The sequence below is a fragment of the Corvus brachyrhynchos genome, unplaced genomic scaffold, assembly GCF_000691975.1.
Source record: "Corvus brachyrhynchos isolate BGI_N302 unplaced genomic scaffold, ASM69197v1 scaffold91, whole genome shotgun sequence".
In the NCBI taxonomy this organism is placed as follows: Eukaryota; Metazoa; Chordata; class Aves; order Passeriformes; family Corvidae; genus Corvus; species Corvus brachyrhynchos.
In genome coordinates this window covers 3342793-3361062 of record NW_008236442.1, presented here as the reverse complement: position 1 = coordinate 3361062, position 18270 = coordinate 3342793, and the positions used below count along the sequence as shown (strand labels likewise).

The window sequence follows — 18270 nt, the reverse complement described above, 5'->3', positions numbered from 1 at the left end:
GTTACTCCTGGCTGTCCCTGCGTCCTGCTTATTTAGTTTTCCCCATTCTTTCAAAATCAATATGTGCTGCTAAATTACTGGAATTGGAGAATAAAATAAAAAAAGAAGTCCAATATGAGATTTTGGCATGTAAGTGTTGCTTATAAAGTCCTAGGATGGTCTTTAATACAAGCCATCTTGCTTTCTCATTTCTGGTGTATACATAAGTGAAAATCCATGTTCAAGGAAAGGAATAATAATATTCAGCAGTCCTGGAAAAAGGCTAATTCTTCATTCTGTCCAAGTTTCTAAGCTACTGCAGGTGTCTCAAGCAGTGACTTCATGTGCTGCCCTGCAGATTGTTTCCCACAGTGGGACTCCTCCGGGCTCACTTTCTAGTAACAGAGTGAAGGGTGACCTCTGTCCTGTCATTTCACTATGAGTTCACGTGGATTAAGGGACAGACTGGAAAAAATGTGTATGAAACACATTCCAGCTTGCCAATGTGCTCTTAGAGCACACTGAGCAGGAAAACATTAATTACATGGTGGCTGTGGACAAGACTGATTTCTCACAGGGGAATTCTTGGATACAGTGTTTCCCTCCTTGAAGCAAGGATACATTTGGGATCTGACATTTGGGGTCTGGGTATGGAACTGGGACCATGATGGCCTTGAAAACCTGAGAGCAACTTACACGGAGGAAACTTGTCCTCTTCTTAAAAACCAATGCTCTTTTCTGAGGTGTATTTTAAATTATGTTCCTTTCTACTCCAAGAGCAACTTTCTTCTAACAGAGATCAATTTGTGAAGACTTTTATCTGTAGTAAAACTGAATTTGGTTGGTTAAAACATGGAGAAGAACTGACTGAAAGGCAGTCCCTGCTGAGATGGGGTCGTGCATGGGGCTGTGCTGGGTTCAAGCCCCTCCAGAACCATCTGCTGGCACTGGAGGGACTGACCCAGCCTGGAAAGGCTCCAGGAAGCTTTGGATCAGGTTGCTGTTCCCTCAAATAAATAACATGCCATCAGAAAACAGTCCACTGGGAATATTTGATCTGTTTAACTATTGACCTAAGCAAATCAGTCCTAGTGGAGGTTATTAAATCCTGGTGAGAATTTACACCATCTCCCTTAAATCCCGATTCCCATGGTATTTCCTAATAGGATAATATATTGTTACCATACAAAGGCAATTACACCATGGTAAGCATTTACCATAAATACCTAAAATGCAGAGTAGGTCTGCCAGCATTGGGTTGCATCTCACTGTTTCTGGCATGAAGGATTTTAGTGGGTGAGGTCCTGAGTATTCCCATGGGAAAGGGGAACTTTCCTGTGGTGCTGTTTGTTCATTGATTTATATTTGTCTGGTATAAGCAAGAAAACAAAATTATGGCCTGGATTTTTTGTGTGCGCGCGTGAATTGCTGGGATTTTTTATGAATTGCTGTTTTTTTCACCTCTGTAGGTAGTCCAGTACTCAGTGCCTCTGTCTCCTGGGGTCGTGGAGACAAATTTAGAGGTTGTGCTGAAAAACCTTCATTGTTCACTAAATATTGTCGCTTTTGTGGAGAGAATTGCTGTTTTTTTCACCTCTGTAGGTAGTCAAATACTCAGTGCCTCTCTCTCCTGGGGTCGTGGAGACAAATTTAGAGGTTGTGCTGAAAAACCTTCATTGTTCACTAAATATTGTCGCTTTTGTGGAGAAAACCATCAAAAGCAGGGTTGAATATTGGAACTGATGAGGGGATTTGAGCAGAGTGTTGGGAGCAAGGAATGTGCCTCTGTTCGAGTCCCAGCCCGTGTCTGAGCCACACCACATGCACAGAATAGAGTTAATGAAGTGTTTTATTTCTCCCTCACCACGCTGTTCCTTCTGAAATCCCACGGGGCCGTTTATCCGTTTCCCTTGGAGCCCTCCGTGGGCCGAGGCTCTGAGCTGCTGAGGTTTGGGGTGCGGGAGCCGTGCGCTGGCTGCCCTCTAGTGAAGCACTGCCCGGGATCAATCCCTGCGGGAGCCGAGCTCGGCCAGCGCCGCTCTCCATCCGCGCCCGCACCGAGAATTTGATCGGCGTCCCTTTTAACCTCGGCCTGATGATGGGAATCTGAGCACTGGCTGATTAGTGGGTTGTTGGGGAAGATGAAACAGGAAAGCCTTATAAATATGATTGCCTGACAAAAGATTTTGGGAATATGAAAACTACAGGCGACATCGAAATGAAAGCCACTTTTGAAATACCAAGTCTTAGTTACTGAACAACTGGAAAACAATGGTATGGCCAACTGAAGGTAATCCCCTCTTGATTGAACAATACCCTCTGCTTGCAGGCAGGTCCAAGGGTCAGAGCAGACCCTACTAGCTCAGCAGAAGGGGTCCAAAGAGTAGTTTTTAGAAGTTAAGATGTAACACTCTATGGTAATATAAGAACTCTTATAGGCTGTATGTAAATGCTATAGGATTTGTATCTTGTATTAGATTGGTTAGTGACAATTAGAATATCTCTTGCTCTCTTGGGCCTGCTCAGAGCTGCCAGCAGCAGCTCTAAGCAGTGCCCCTATACCCACGCCCTTTGCAATAAACCGCATGTTCCAAGATCAGACTATAGAGATCTCTCGTCACCGTCTCGTCTATGCCCGGTCCAGACTGAACCCACCAAAGTCCTACAGTGGGTGTTAAGTGAGAGGGGGAAAATTTGGCTTTCGTGAAGATCATCACCCCCGCAGGCGGCGGGAAGGCGCCTGTGGGGACGCGGTATCCGTATAATAAAATTGAATAAGATCGTGGGGAGGCTTTTAAGGGGTGCTTCGGGGCTGGGGCGGTGTGTGCCCTGTGCTGCCGTGCCTGGGGGTGGGAGCCCTCGCTGGGGCTGTGCCCCCTGCTCCTCCCTGTCGTGGCACAGGCTCTGGGCACCGCAGCGTGTTGGCGTGCCTCTGTGCCAACCACACCACACAAGCACTGGGAAAGGTTCTGCTTTGTGTCCATAGGGCTGAAATACTTCAGGACAGGCGTTTTTCTCCTGTATTTCTCTGGGTGTTTGTATACTGCAGTAAGCGTGGTGCGCACGTGTGTGGGGAGGGTTGAAACCGGTGCAAGTCCTGCCAGCTGCCACCATCCTCATTGTGTTCCCTGGGATTAAAAATACAGTTTTTGAGATGAGGTTGGTAACCCTGGAGTCCTTGGGGGCTGGGGGCTGCCCAAGCAGCGTGGACATCTCCCCTAGGCTTGAATTTTATGTGTGAGGGCCCCCAAAACTGAAAAAAATGCAAGCTGCAGCTGCCGAGGATAAAAGCCAGGGAGAGCAGGAGATTCTGGCAGCGTTGGATGGTTTTAGTGCTGGAGCTGCCGTCTCTAAGAGCAGGTGTGTGGATGCAGGAGGGAAGCCGAAACAGAATTCACCCAGGAGGGGAATTGGACAGATTCCTTGCATAAGGACGGGCTTGAAACAGTCGCCAGTGCCCTGGGCCGTGGAAAGACCGGTCCTGCAGCAGCAAAGTGCTGCTGCTTTTTGGGGATACCCAGGGGCTGGAAGGGGGAGATTGGGTAAACAGGGTTAGAAGAGCTTAGTCAGGATGTGTTTGTTTAAAGGATCTGCTTCAGCCTGACTCCTGTAATTAGGTAACAAATACATTTCTGCTCCTTGGAAACACTTCATTCATTAGCCTAATGGAGGGAAGGATTATGCAGATATGAACCTAGAAGATGCCAAGCAAGGAGGGGTTTGCATCTGGACTGAGCCAAGGCATGCAGCAGGAGTAGCTGCTGGGCTGGGGGGCTCAGGAATTCACCATGGAGCTGAGCTGTGGTTCAGTCTGCACCAGGGTCTTGGCCGTGTACCTGGTGTTTTCTGTAACCCATGTCTGCTATTACAGGCTGGGACGTGGAGGTTGTTCTGTGTGACTGTGGGTAAAAATCTGGAAAAATGTTTCCATTTAGGATGCACAAGATTTTTGCAAGGGAAAATACATATTCTGCATTGTAGTGTCCCATAAAGACACTGCAAAAATAGTGAAATAATGAAAAGGATGAAATCCATAGATGGTGTATAAAACTGAGGATAAGCAAAGGCTGGAGAACTGTGAATATGAATTTATTAGGCTTTTCCCAGCAGCACAGTCCAATATCAGGCCAGAAATGCACTCATGCAAAGCTGCTTTGAGATGTTCTAAATCCTGAATATCAAAATCTCCAAGTGGAGCATTCTGGATGCTGTAGGCAAGGCAGTGGCTCTTTTGGGGGTGCTGATTTTACACACACCTCTGGGTTGCACAGTGAAGCAGGGAAATCTCCCCAAACAGCAACAGGTCTCTACTAGAGGGCTGAAATGCAGCAAAGCACAGGCAGTAACAGCGCTGCAGTGGTGAAGAATGAGGAGTCCAATGACTTCTCCTGAGGAAGTCATTTTACTGGGAGAAATGGGAAAAGCATCCTAAGATCTGAGCTCCTTGGGGCTCTCCTGAAGAACTGAAGTGAGATTGTGTTTCTGATGGCAGAGGTGGAGTCCCACAGCCACAGGTGGGCCAGAGGCTCCTGTGCCAGGCTGGCCCAGCTTGCAATCAGCCTTTCCCTTGGCTCTGTGCTGGCTCAGAGCTGGTTGCTGTGTGTTTTGGTGCATTTGTGAGGTGCATCCCTTAGGCAACAGAACAGCTACTGAAACCTGCAACCGTGGGAGTTGAGATAGTTAAGATATAAGAAGAGTGTAACAGGTTGTACTTTCAGATCAGCTGGACCTTTTTGAAGCATTGATGGATCCTCTCCATGGGAGGTGGGGGCTGGTTGTTTGTAAAGTGATACTGATTGTCTTGATGTCTTACAGCCTGTGAGATAGATGGGGCTGGAGGGAAGAGAAGTGAAAACAAGACTCCCCATTCCTGACTGAACAATAAAATTACGGCTGTAGAAGAGGAGGTGCATATATGTAAAAAAAAATCTGGGAGGAGGAGGAGGAAGGGTTTGTTTTGCTACAACTTTGGCATTGAGATTCTAGGTCTTGTTTCGTCCTTATTTCAGTCATCAAATAACCTCTTTGGAAGTAGTGAGGTGAAAGTCTTAAATCCTATGAAACCACTTTTTTTTTTTTTCCCTTCCAAGCTGGGGCAGGAGCAAACACATGACTTAAACACCTCCTGTGCCGAGCTGGCCTTCAGCAGAGGCAGCAACAGGCTGAACCAGTTTGCTCATTGCTTTCGTCTGCTGACAGGCGCTCTCTTGTCCCGGGTGCCCTGGGAGGTGCTTGGCTGCTTCTCCCGGTGCTGCAGGAATTCCCCTGCCTGCAGCCACCAGCTCAGGCGCCCGGTGTGTGGCCAGCAGCCTTTGGCCAGTGACAGCCCCACGGACGAGGCTGTGCAGAAGACCCAAGCCAAGGTCGGGGGACTGAGCGGAGTATCCAGATACGGGGCTAAGGAGAGTTTTATGGCGTGTGGCAGAAGGTGAGGTGTGCAAGCAGCTTTCCCTTCCAGAGGTGCCTGTCTCCTGAGTCTCAGGTGAGAAGAACTTGTTTGAGTTGATGAGTTGATTGAACCTGGGAGACTGTTATCACCTTGTGAGTTGGGGGGATGTGCCTGTGGTTGGTGGAGGTGCTCCTGGAGCTTGGATCAGAAGTGACAGAGCATGAAGGGTATTCAAAGGGTTCTCCCAAGTTTATTTTGCATGGATGTTGCTCATGACAGACCTGCTCGTGGTGTGATTCCCAATGCTGGGCTGGCTGGTGGGTCAGGCATCCATTTGGACATGATGCTGACCATGGGTGTTGAGGGGATGGAGGCTTAACCATGTGGGAATGCTGCCCTGGTTTGGGCCAGGTGCTGGAACCTGTACCAGAACCTCACAGCCTGAAAACGCTTGCTGCTGCAGCCACAGCCAGAGCTGCTCCAGCTGTCGTGGGCTCTGGTTTGCTCTGTTGCCTGCCAGGTCTGTCCTTCAGCAGTAGCTCAAGAGAGCTGCAGATGAGGCAGCCCTGGGAGGGCTCTGCACCCCCAGCACTGGGATTTGGCACCCCCTGAGTTCCCCCAGGAACCCTTGGGGTCTGCTCTGTGCTGAGCTCCCTGGTGCTTTGGTCACTGTTTGAGATCTGCCTGAAGCCATCACACACAAGAAGCTGGGAGCTGCCTGACTGATGTCTGAGGCTTTCACAAGTACTTGTGTACAAGTCCCTTAAATTTCGGTCTAAAGATATGGAACGGTTGGGTTGACTGCTTTTCTCCTTCCACTTTATCACAGTGGAAAATTTGCAGCAACCCTTGGAATATTTAGAAGAGAAATTGCTGATCTAAACGTGCTCTGGCACAAGGCACAAACAGCTGGAAAATGTGCCTTCCCCTGCAATATTTTAAGGATGTGTAGCATCATCAGGGGCTATTCACTGGAGCTGGCACTGTGAGCCTGTGCTGTATGACAGAAAATAAATGTTCTGTCCCCACCCTTCAGACACCTTTTGTGTCCCAAAAAGGCAGTGGGCAGGTGACAGGTCCCTTTCTCTTGTGACAGACGCTCTGCCCAGCAGCTCAGCCCTACCTTGGAAGGGCTATGGGAGTAAATCCCTGCGATGGAAGCTGGCAGGAAGCATATTGGGGAACAGACGGTGCTGTGCTACAATTTTACCTGCTGTAAGGCCAATGCATCACTTAGCAATACAGAAGCAGGAATTGTACTCCCGTGGCTGCTGTGCTCTTGGTGGGGGGAGGCATTATTTAATTTAACATCCAGCAGGGGAAGGGGGGAAGGATGTTCAATGTAATTCTTTTTATAGATATGTGTATATATCTTTTTAACTCCCTGAGGATTTGAAAATGTAGCACCAACTAGATTTGTTTTCGAACCCCAGAATTTATTTTCCCCTTCCGTGTGAATCCTAGCCATGAGTTAGTTGTGTGCTGAAGGAGCTTGCTGTCTCTGTGCAGAAGGGACAGATATCCCCATGACCTGCCAAGGCCACTTAGTGCCTGGGGAGGGTGGGAAGGACAGGGCTGTGATGGAGAGGGACAGTCCCCTCTATCTGTGCCCCTAAGGGGCAATGTCACTATCTCTTCAGGCAGCCTATGGGACACTTGAGCCCCTTTCAGCCTTCAGCCGTGCTTTCTTTACCCTCCAAAACCCTAGTCCTGGAGTTGTTCCCACCCAAAAGCTGCTACCTGTCTTGAGGAACAGCTATTGGGGCAGGAGGGAATGGAACTGTAATAGGGTCCAGTCAGCAGTGGCTGGGAGTTCTCCTTCCTCCTGATGTGGAACTGTAGGAAGAGGAGGACTGGGTGCTCTGGTTTCCCTGGGCTGGATGTCCCCTGTCCCCTTCCAACCATGTGCACAGGATGGGGGCAGGGTTTCTGGGAAGCATCCTCCTGGAACAGCTGGGCAGGACAGAGTGACCTGCTCAAACAGGCAGGCAAAGGGCCTTTTGTGCTACAATGCTGTCCATTAATGTGAATGAGAACAGCAGACTTTTTAAAACAAAATGTCAGTTTGGTCCTCTGACCTCAGAAAGGGCCCAATATGAGCACCCCAGCTCTGTTTCCAAGCATCCTCTTCCTGCTCCAAATGGCTTCCTTTCCCTGGCTAAGTTATCATGTCCTCTCCAAGGAGGAAGGGAAAAATGCATTATAATTCTGCAGTCTTGGCAAGTGAGGAATCACACCCATGAAAACAAATACCCGTTAATTAGGACCATGAAATGCTGATTGAATCACAGCTCTGATAATGGCAAGGGCAGTTTTCAAGTCTGCTTTACATCCCAAGGGGGGGTGGGGAGAAGGAAGCAATGAGATTTTTTCTTTTAGGAAGCCATTTCAGCCCCTCTTATCCATCTATTTAAAAAATTCTCTGCCAACAGGTACTACTCAGTTCCTGCATTGTTTCCATTTGAAGTGTGAGGGGGAGACTGAAGTTATTGCCTGGGATAATTGTTAACAAATGTGGAATTCTCATTTGTGCCCATTATAGCAGGAATAACTTTTTAAAGTGTATGAATGGTCGCAGATTGACCCCCATTGGGGAGTTCATGCTGTTGCAGGATGGCCAGAAGAGAGATTAGGAAACTGTGGGGAGCCTGGCTGGGCTAAAGCTGCACTCTCAGCATGTCTGCTCTGCTTCCCTTTTTGCCAAGGTGATGAGGGAAAAGTTAAAAGGGGTTAAAAACCAGAACAAAACATTGGATCCAAACAATATTAAGATGAGTTTTAACAGCCTGTTTTATCAACTGTCCTTTGGCAAAACGGGAGAATAGGCTTTACCATCGTCTCTCCCTTTTTGTTCTCCCCAGTCAGCTACAAAATGAGTGACTCTGAGTCGTGGGCTGAGGTAACACCCTGGCCCGGGCCCTTGTCCTCACCCTCCACAAATACTGGGATAAAGGGTTGCACAGCTTTTCCTGCTGGATCTGGCCATGGCCACCAGCTGTGGGGACAGATGTGCTGGCAAGGGGGAAGTTGCTGTGCCCCATGTGTCTGGTGGGGCTGTGAGAACAGGGTGAGGTGTGGGTAAACCTCACCTGGCAGGGACAAGGCTCCGTGCCCAGCACCTTATCCTGCTTCCCGAAGGGGTGAGGTCCTCACCAGGCTGATTCAGCAGGGGCCACAGACACGTGGCCATCCCAGCCGTCCCCTCCACCTTTCCCTCCCGCTTCCTTTCTCATTGTTTGCGTTTCTGACATTTCCCGACGTCACTGCTCCCACCCTGCCCCTGCTCCCACCCTGCCCCTGCTCCCACCCTGCCCCTGCTGCCACCCTGCCCCTGCTGCCACCCTGCCTCTGCTCCCACCCTGCCACATCTGATACCGCTGCTGGCGTCAGGCCTTTCTCTTGGTGATTTCTTTACAGAAAGGGAGGGAAAATTGGATCAGGACTCTTCACTTTTGAAGGAGCTTTGCTCAGCTTGAACGTGCAAAACGTGTTGTCTAAATTTGACCTGTCTTGGTGAGAAGAATTTGGAATTTCTGTGGTATCAGTGCAGATTTCTTGTCCAGCTGCTGAAAGCTTCAGGGCAAACACGAGGGTGGCAGCTGGGGGAGGACTGACCTGTGTGGCAGCTGCAGAAGGAGCCTTGTGAAGCACAGAAGCAGAGTTATGGTTCAGGTTTTTGGTGCAGGTCTTGTGGGCCACAGCTACATGGGCAATGGATTCACGACCTGTGTGAGTTCCTGTATTCCTGGGGCTGTGTAGGAAAAAAAATTCTGGTTTTATATATGTACATTTAATACAATATGATTTTGAGTGGCTTGAATAGCTAATGACTGCAAAATGCCTGCTGGGGCCAAGGAGGGCAGAACAGCAGTGGCAGGAGGAGCTGCAGGAGGTGAAATCCCCATGGGGGTCGGTGTGTTTGTTGGTGGGGCAGCGTGTGGGGCTCCTGAGGCATGCCCAGCCTCCCCAGGAGCCTATTGAGGGCAGCTGGAGGCTTTCCACTGATTTCAATGGGCTTTGGATCAAGCCCACGGCATGCCGCTTGTTTGTTTTGGACGCCTTCTGAGGATGAAAACATCCTTTCAATGGCTGGTCCTTCCCCTTCTCCTTTGGATCAGCTGCCTCTTGCACCCCGCAGCCACGATGTGACCCCTCTTTGAGAAAATGCCATGAGCTGCTCAACTTGTTTCCTTCTCCACAGCCAAACACCCAGAACCCAGGCTCACTTTCAAGAGATGCTTTACACCAGAGCTCATCTGGTCTAACAAGAAAACATCCCATCCTGCCTCTCTTCAAAGTCTAAATGGTTATTGCCCATTTATTTGTTCAGAGCTGGCAAATGAACCCTGTATAGGTACTTTGTTAATAAAATGAGGCACTAATTGTTGTAGCAACAGATGAGACATTGTGAAATGTTGTTTTTGTGTTTCCTAGCTCTGGAAGCACAGTTGCAGCAGACTTGTGCTCACAGAAAACGTCAGTCCATAGCACCAAAAGTGCTGGCAAGTTATTATATACACTTACAGTACCAATTTCTTTTTGCCTCTTCTATTTACCAGTGCTCTCTCTTTCCACTGGTTAGTGATTCTCCCCCAGCAAAAACTGGGAAAATGCACAGCTCTGCCTCAAAAGGATCTGAACTGAGCTCACCTGTAGCAGGTGCAAAAAGACCTGTTGTCTTCAGGTTGTGCAGGATCAAGTCCCAGATAAAAATGTCCACAGGACCATTCTCTTGGGCATGCGGGAGTGGTGGGGCTGGGTGCTGGTGGCCCTGGGAGAGCATCAGCTGCTCTGCTGTGCTGCTGCCTTCATCCTGGTCAGCCTCTGCCAACCAGCAGCCATGGAGCTGGGTTACTTTAAATAAGGATTTTGATGGAATGCTTGTATCAGTATTGGTGCTCTGGTGTGCCAAATGCTGAATGGATGCAGAAATGAATCCTGCTCTGCTGGGTGTGTGGCCTGGAACTGGGGATAGGGAGAAGAACAAAGGCATCCCAGATGATGTCTTGGTTCGTGTTTGATGGGATGCAGTGATCTGAACTCTGTCATCTGAGCAGGTACATAGGGAAGGACAAGTCCTTTCCTATGTGCACACCTTTCCTCGGCTAGGCATGACCCATGAAGTCTAATCAAGGGCAGAGCTTTGCTCTCAGTCACGATTTTTCTGGAAGCTACAGCATCCTGAGTTACTCATCCTAAGAGAATGAATGCACTGAGGATATAATTACAAGACTTAGATATCGCCTATTCTCACTCTTTAAAAGATTCTTGTCAGGAAACTGGTAGGTTTGGGTTCTTATTTTTGTCCTTGTGTCCATATACATCCTGCCAAATGCTGAAACTTTACTATCTCATTTATGCTTCCTCTTACAGAGCTGTAGATCTCTGCCCTGTATTTAAGTTATGTAGTAATTCTGCCCCATTTGCCACAGATTAATGAGGCTATAAAATAATCATAAAGCTGGGGCAGCCGTGGCTTTTCACGCTCCTCACGTACTTCTATCTACTGTGAAGTACTTCATCCAGAAGTAATTACCTGGCTTCTCCAGGCTCCCTTTAATACTCCTTGACAACTCAAAATGAAGGAGACGCTGCCCCATTTTTGTCTGGGACATTAGCAGGGCAATGGTAGCATCCATCGTGGACCAGTGCCTCAGGGAAGCTAAGCAGGTGTGGCACCTGCTGGGGAGCACAGTGTCCGTCTGAGTGACCAGAGCTGGGGAGGAAACCCTCCTGCTGCCAGGGAAGTGTGGGACAAACTGGTGAGGCTGGACGTGTCACCTGTCTGGAACCCTTTGGTCCTCCAGACTTTGAACCTGCCACTTCTCTGCTACGACCCTGAAGCATTTCATGGCTCCAGTAAGGCTATGGACTGGAGTGTCCAGCCACAGAGAGGGATTTGGCATTGCTCCAGCGGCTGGGAAGCTGCTGCAGGTCTGGGTGGGAGGTGAAGGGACTGCACTGACTCACCTGACTAATTGGGCACAGGAGGTAGAAATTTTGTCAGCATGGTATATCAGTGCACAGAGGATGTTATATTTTTGCCTCCAAAAATAGGATGCTGAAGGTATTTTGTGCACTTTATTACTCCCCTGCCAATTTGGGGGAGGTAGAGGTACAAGAACACTGAGATTGGAGCTGTGGAGGGTGTTTGTCTCTTTCTGTAATTTATTTTCATGAGACAGCTGCCTGTCCCTTTGCTCTGCAAGGTCTCAGTCCCTCTTTGGAGGCTCCTTGTCCCCTCTCAGGCTTGGGGACCATCTCTGAGAGCTGGTACTGGGGTAGAAGGCACAGCACGGCCTGCATGGGAGTGAGAGTGACCTGCTGCAGGGCAGGGACCTAGTTAGGAAGCAGTGAGGTGAAATCAGCAGCTTGGAGAGAAATAACTTTTCCTGCCTCAGCTTCCAAAGGCAGCCAGAGTCTCGCTCCCCTGTGCCATCACTTCCCGTAGATGCTTCCCAGCAGGATAGCCCTGAGCTGGGGTCGGGCTGTCCTCCCTCTCACAGGGGGCTGGTGGGGGTGGATCACTTCCTCTGGCAGCTCTGTCTCAGGGAGGCTCTGGGTGAAGCCTTCTCCAGAGGGTGGTGGTGGTGCCAATCTCTGCAGCTCTGAGGATGCTCCACGTTTCCACCCTGTGCTGTTTGATCTCTCGTTTCCTCCGGATGTGACTTGGGAGCAGCACCAAGTGCAGGATGATTTCCCATGTCACCAGTGATGACTCTCCTCTCCTGAAGGAGCTTTGCTTGAGAAGGAAGCCCTTCCCACAAAGCAAAGAACAAGGGGGTGGTTTTCCAGGATCCTGCCCCATCCTGGAGCAGCAAAGGCAGTGTCACATCCCGACCCACTGTGCTGTTGTCCCTGGGCAAGTCTCTGTGCCCAGAGAGCTGCAGACCATGGTGCTGATGCCCGGGTAGATGTCAGCCCTCCTGCAGGTCCCCCTCCTGCTCTGCTGGCTGTCACCCATGCGGCTGAAAAAGGACATAAACGTGTAGCTGGAAAGCATTCAGAGACTCTGTTGTGTGTGATAGAAACAAATCCTCTTTCAGATGAAGATCAAATTTTTTACTCCCATTTCCTGATCCTTCTTTCCCCACAAGTCTGGGCTGGTGTTTCTCCTTACTAGGTATCTTTTCAGTGCAAACTGACTTTGAGGCTGTAAAGTCCTCCTGCCTTAAAAATAGATGTTTATAAAAATTTTAATGTAATTTGTTCGTAGGTATATGTTAATAGTGACCTGCATTAGAAGTCCTGCTGCCAGATGTCACGTAGACTCCTTCAACATCCCCACCTGATTACGTGTGTTTGGACACGTGAGGTTTAACTGAAGCTGGTGGAGCTGTGCCCAATTATAGCCCTGCTGCACTGGCCATGGGTACTGGAGGAACTAGGTTTGTGCTCTGGAAACTGGGTGATGTTGTTCTGACAGTGATAGCGTGGTAGTGCAAGATGATAAACCCTGACTCGTGAAACTGGAGCATCTGCTACTTGTTTTGAACCTGACCTGATTTTGTAGTTCTGGGTATGGCAGGTATGAAATTTGCTGTTTGAGGAATCAGACAGCAGCTGCTTAATCATTTATAAAGTAAAAAGACTGTGGCACTTCATTTCTGATGTGAAGTGCTAATTAGTTTACTATGGGATGCAGACTGCAGGAAATTTGTGTTTCTGGCACAGTGGCTGTTCATCTTTAAAAATGTGTTTGTCACGGTGTTGTGTTTATATCATTAGTGTAGAGCAATATAGTACAGCCCAGGCTGTGTGAGAGGAGGGAAAACATCAGCACCTCATTTAGAAACAGGCAAGGCTGCTGTTAAATAAGCTTATTAGAGGCTGTGCCTCACCCAGAGAGGAGAGCATTAGGTATCAGTCTCCCTCTGGAGCTGGGGATCATTTTGGGTGTAGTTGTGGCTTTCAGCTACATCAGGCACTTGACATAGGCTACACTGCATGTAGCTATTTATTTATCAGGTTCTACATCAGGATTTCAATTCCCAGCTTTTGCCCACTGACATGTTGTTGTTAGCCTTGAAGGAGAGTAGCATGGCCCTTTCATTCTTTCTAAATTAAAGTTGGGTAATGTGAATGACAGTAAATAAATCTTTGTGGAAGTGTAGACTTAATTTCCGAGAGGTCCTCAAATTTGTGCTAATATGAAGGATTAAGTAGGTTAGTTAGAGGCATATTATAATTAATATTTTTTTTAATAATCTCAAGGAACCAAATTGGTTTGCAAACACTTTTACCAGAAGTTGAATCTTGCTTCAAAAGCTCTTGATCAGGGCAGGTTGGATTACAGACTTATCCTGTGCACTGGTGCTGCTGCTTAAGCATCTTATGTACTGAGAGGTTAGAACATCAAAGAGAGGGCGCCCAATGTCTGCATTTCACTTTATATTTAAGTTAGTAATTAAGGGCCAGAGACTAGCAAAACCAATTTTTGAAAAGTCACTTCATCTTTATTTGGGGTTAATTGCATTAATGCTCACAGCTTGACAGGCTTGGTTCATGACAGGAATTTAAAAAATAAAGTTGTAGGGGATATGCAGCCTTCAGCATTGTCTGAAAGTCCTAATTCCCAAGTAGTCCTTTTGTTCGTGCTCATGAAACCGCCTATAAAACAGTATCTTTGAGCAGTTTTAAAATTTATTTTTAAAGGCAGTGTAATTGTGTGCTGTTGGCTTCTAACTTGAGCAAAATGGGAAGATTTTGATGAAAATCTGCATAGAGATTTGTACAGAAAGGAGAAACACATCTGGGTGAAGCAGGATGAAGTGGGACTGCAGCTGGTTCCTGGTGGGAATTCAGAGGACAGTGTGGTACCACAGGTTTTTGGGTTCTAGCACAGAACCCAGTGATGCTTCTCATTGCCCTGAGCCCAACCCAGGGGTCAGGGCTTGAGGCTGGAGCCCTTGGAGCTGCGGCAACAGCAGATGTCAATAGCGGTGTGTGCCATGAAGCAGAATTGTCTCTCATAACTTTGTGAGGACGCTTGGTGGGGCTTTTTGTGTTCCCTGAGCTTTACTGCTCGCTCTACAGAATGTTACAAATATTGGCTGCAATCATGTGTAATCAATAAGAGTACAGTCATGGATTAGATCCTGTTTTAATGCTCTGGTCAGGACAGACATCTGCGAGCCTGCAGAATTTGGCATTTCATGCATCTGAACAATAACTCACCTTTTACTGTGGAAGGTTCAGAGACTGAAAATGATCAAAGCTTTAATTTCATTAGCTATCACTAGGGACTTTATATGTGTCCTTTCCTGTATGCCTAATCAAAAGTCCTGTCTAGGAGCAATACTGTGTTGCAGATTTAAAAGCAGATTGATGCTCTTGTCCTCTGGCCTCACAGGCAGATGAATTCTCTATTCATGGGAACTTCATATGAGCAACTTTGAAAACAGGAGCAGCAATTCAGCTAAACCTTGTTCCATTAATTTTGGCATAGAAGATAACATGCAAGGAAGCCTGAGAATCCACTTGGGATCATCTTTTCCTATTATGTTGGTAGCAAACCTTTGTTCTTTTTATTGCTCATTATTCTGGATCTACAGTCAATAATATGAGGAGAAGCACGAGTCTGACACACATCAAGTTTTCTGTTGCCTTTTAAACTGACATTCTCCTTAGATCACTGTTGTGTAGGCTTATTCCTTATCAGCAATGAATGCTGTGTTGTTCATATGACTGTACATCAAACAGCTGTGCAGTAGCTGTCTCCTGTGTTCCCCTGACAGTGGTACATATATCTACAAAGACATTTTCTGAGAGCTCTCTCTCGCCCTCCTTTTCCTCCCAGAATGGAAATCTGGATGGTACAGCCTTTAGAAACCACCTGGGTATTTATCCTACTGGCTTTCCCTTGCTGAATTTTGTTTTCTGTTCTGACTCTAAGGAGCCTGGGTTTTATTTGTTTCAAACTAACCTGCTTGCAATCAGGTTCTTAAAGCAGAAGTCAATAAAGGACTAAGACTGATGTGAAAGGATAATTCATCAGCTGTATATAAACTCCACCAAAATTATGCTAAATTGCATTTAGCTGTCTTTTGCATCACAAATTTTCTTTGCTCTTTTTTGTTCTGTGTGTGTTTAACACTATCCAGGTTCAAGGGACAGTGCACTCTTGTACTTGGGTCAGCTGGGAAGGTGAAGTCCAGATGGGACTTAAATCTTACCTGTTTTATCACCTACTTCATCTATCAAAGGGATGAAAAAATGGGTGAAGTTTTTATTCATGAGGCTGGACTTGAAGTCCATGTACCCTGAATAAGGGTGGGGAAAAGGTTCTTGCCTTGTTCCAGCCTACCCATGGAGCTGTAACTTTGCTGTAGGAGCATAAAGCCTGCACAAGGTCAGTGGGAATATTGATGGGAAAAGCAGCTGGGAGCACTGAGGAGGGAAGGCCTGAGTACCTGTGGCTCTGCCTTCTGAGATGGAGCATCTGAGAGCATTGCTCAGGCTCACGGGAGCTTGGGAAGCATAAAGAATAATTGTGCAGGACATGTAGGTTCAGTGCAAAGATACCATGGACCATAGAGCAATTGAAAAAACCAAACATGTAAAAAAATCCCCAAACTGAAAAAATGTACCACAGATCCTCTGTGCTCTGTTAAAGGAGAAAATAATCATCCTCATTTTTCAATCTAGTTAGGCAATAGGGGGAAAAAGGCAAAACAAAAAGGCACTGAGGACAGCAGGCACAGCACAAAACCATGTAAACTTTTCCTAGTGGGTGGGTTGGATTTTCCTGTCGCAGGACAGGGCTGTTCCCTGCCCTGTTTCTTTCACTACAAAGCTCCTTTTCTTTTCTTTTCTTTTAGAAATGGCACTTGAAAACTGGATCTTTTTTTTATCTCTGTGTTTAAATTTGGATATGACTTGACCACAGTGCACAGATGCCATTGGAGATTTTCCTGGCTGATTCCTCTCCAATGCAGTGTTATGTGAGAGAATGGCAATTCCCTGCTGCCAAGCCTGGCACTGGGACTGGCTCAGGTTATTGGATATAACCCCATGGATATTTGTCACCACTCTCTCCCAGTGGAAGAGGGAAACTTTTTGTATTTGGTACATGTGGGTTGCTGTCAAAGTCCTCTAAATACAGTGGTGGGCAACACTGGAGGAGGAGGAAGAAGTCTTTTTGTGGCTACAGGCTCTAAGTGATTCCAAGGAATGATAAAACCCTTGGGGTGGAACATGGATGCTGGATTTCAATGTAGAGCCCAAATCCTTGCTTGTCTCTTGCTACAAGAAGCCATATCCTTCTCTGCCTCAGCTCACTTTGTAGCAGCTTCTTATCCATTTGAAACATGGTTATTGTTTTCCCCATGTGAAAGCAAGGCTTGGAGGGACCGAAACCCCCTGGCAACAGCATAGCCAAGGGATACCAGCACCAAGAGGAGCAGCAGGGCTGCTTTCACTCAGCTGTGCATGAAAGGGAGAAGTGTGATGTTGGAGACACAGGTCCAAAGCCTGTCTCAAACAGGCAGGCAGTCATCTGTCTGCAGAATTACATCACCCAGCTGCCACAGCGGCGCTCACTGTGGTGAGCTCCTGCAGTAGGGAGAAGGTTGATTAATAAGGAATGAAGTGGGGTTTGTGAATATTTTCGCTGTGCTGTGGGCACGCAGGTGTCTTCCTCCCGTGAGGACCATTTGGGACAGGCAGGCAGTGCCCTTGGGGAAGCAGTGCCGGCAATGCCGTGGGATTTAGCTCTCCCTCCCAGCCTGGATGCAAGCTGTTCCTGCCCCTTTCCATTCATTGCATTGTACAAGTTTGCTCTTACAGGTCAACCTTGCTGATGATTTTAGCCAAAAATCTGCTCTTTGAATAGTTTCTTCAACAAGGTGATGATGGTGGCATATTTGGTTCCCAGCAGCTTCTGTGCCAAAAAGCTTAGGAAGTGTCAAATCCTCTGAGGGGAGGTCTTAAAAAGAAAAATCGTCCTTCGCCTTCCACCCTCCCTTAACTTGTAATGGGGAAGAGCTCTCAATGGGAGGTGCGGCTTGGGACCATTAGCACTTAAAGCCCCAGAAGGGCAGGGTGCTGTCCAGTTTTAAACTGGCTTGAGGCAAGCCTGGAGTCTCTCGTGGGTTATTATTGCAGTGTTTATTTGCTCTGGGCGGTTTGTGAAGAGCTCAGCCACAATGCCCAGCTTTGTTTTTCTCATGCAGCAAGTGCTGTGTTAATGGAGTTAGTTTAAGAGTAGAGCAAATCATCTCTTTAGCGCGTTTCGGGTGTTTGACCCATATGATGCAACAACCAAGGGGAAAGTGCTGAACAGAGGGGTGGCTCTGTGCTGTGGGTATTTGCCACAGTCAGAGCTGGAAGAGAAGTTACTGCATCTATTTTACTGTGAGGCACTGGCCCAAGTTGTGTTCAAAGCCAGGTTGGATGGGGCTCTGAGCAGCCTGATATAGTGGAAGGTGTCCCTGCCCATGGCAGGGGGGGTTGGAACGAGATGAACTTTCAGGTCTCTTCCAAGCTATTCTATGTCTGCAGGACTCCCCCCCCCCCCCCCTTTTTTTCCCTCCACTTGCTGGTTCCCACAAGTGCCTTTTTCAAGTAGGATTTCTAGTGTATAATTTGAGCACGGGCTCAGCCGGGAGCAAACGATGACAGCTTTGTTCCCTGTATAGCAGATAATGAGGTGTTGGAGGCAGATAGCGCGGGATTCGTGTGTGGAGCGCCTGCCCAGCTCACTGAAGTGCGGCAGCGCTGAACGCCGGTGAGCGGCTTCCTCTCCTCCTGCAGCATCTAAATGGGGTTGTTGTCAGGGCATATGGCAAAAGGGTTAAAATTTAATTAGAAAACATAGTGGTAGCTGCTGGAGCTTAACAGAGCTTTATATAAGCTGCTAAGGACAAGGCTGCTGTGTGAGCTGCTGGTAGGGCTGAGCTACT

The 18270-nt window shown here is 47.7% G+C and overlaps 1 protein-coding gene across 2 annotated transcripts in view; it reads left to right on the top strand.

The window, feature by feature from the left end:
- Nucleotides 1–18270, top strand: part of FRMD4B (FERM domain containing 4B) — a 113953-nt gene that overhangs the window by 15379 nt on the left and 80304 nt on the right. The window contains exon 1 of one of the 2 annotated variants that reach the window (XM_017747216.1): nt 5170–5461. The exons of the other annotated variant lie outside the window; for it this stretch is intronic. The gene's annotated coding sequence lies outside the window, so the exon portion shown is untranslated. Of the gene's footprint in view, nt 1–5169; nt 5462–18270 lie in introns of those variants that run through there. 2 annotated transcript variants of the gene reach the window in all.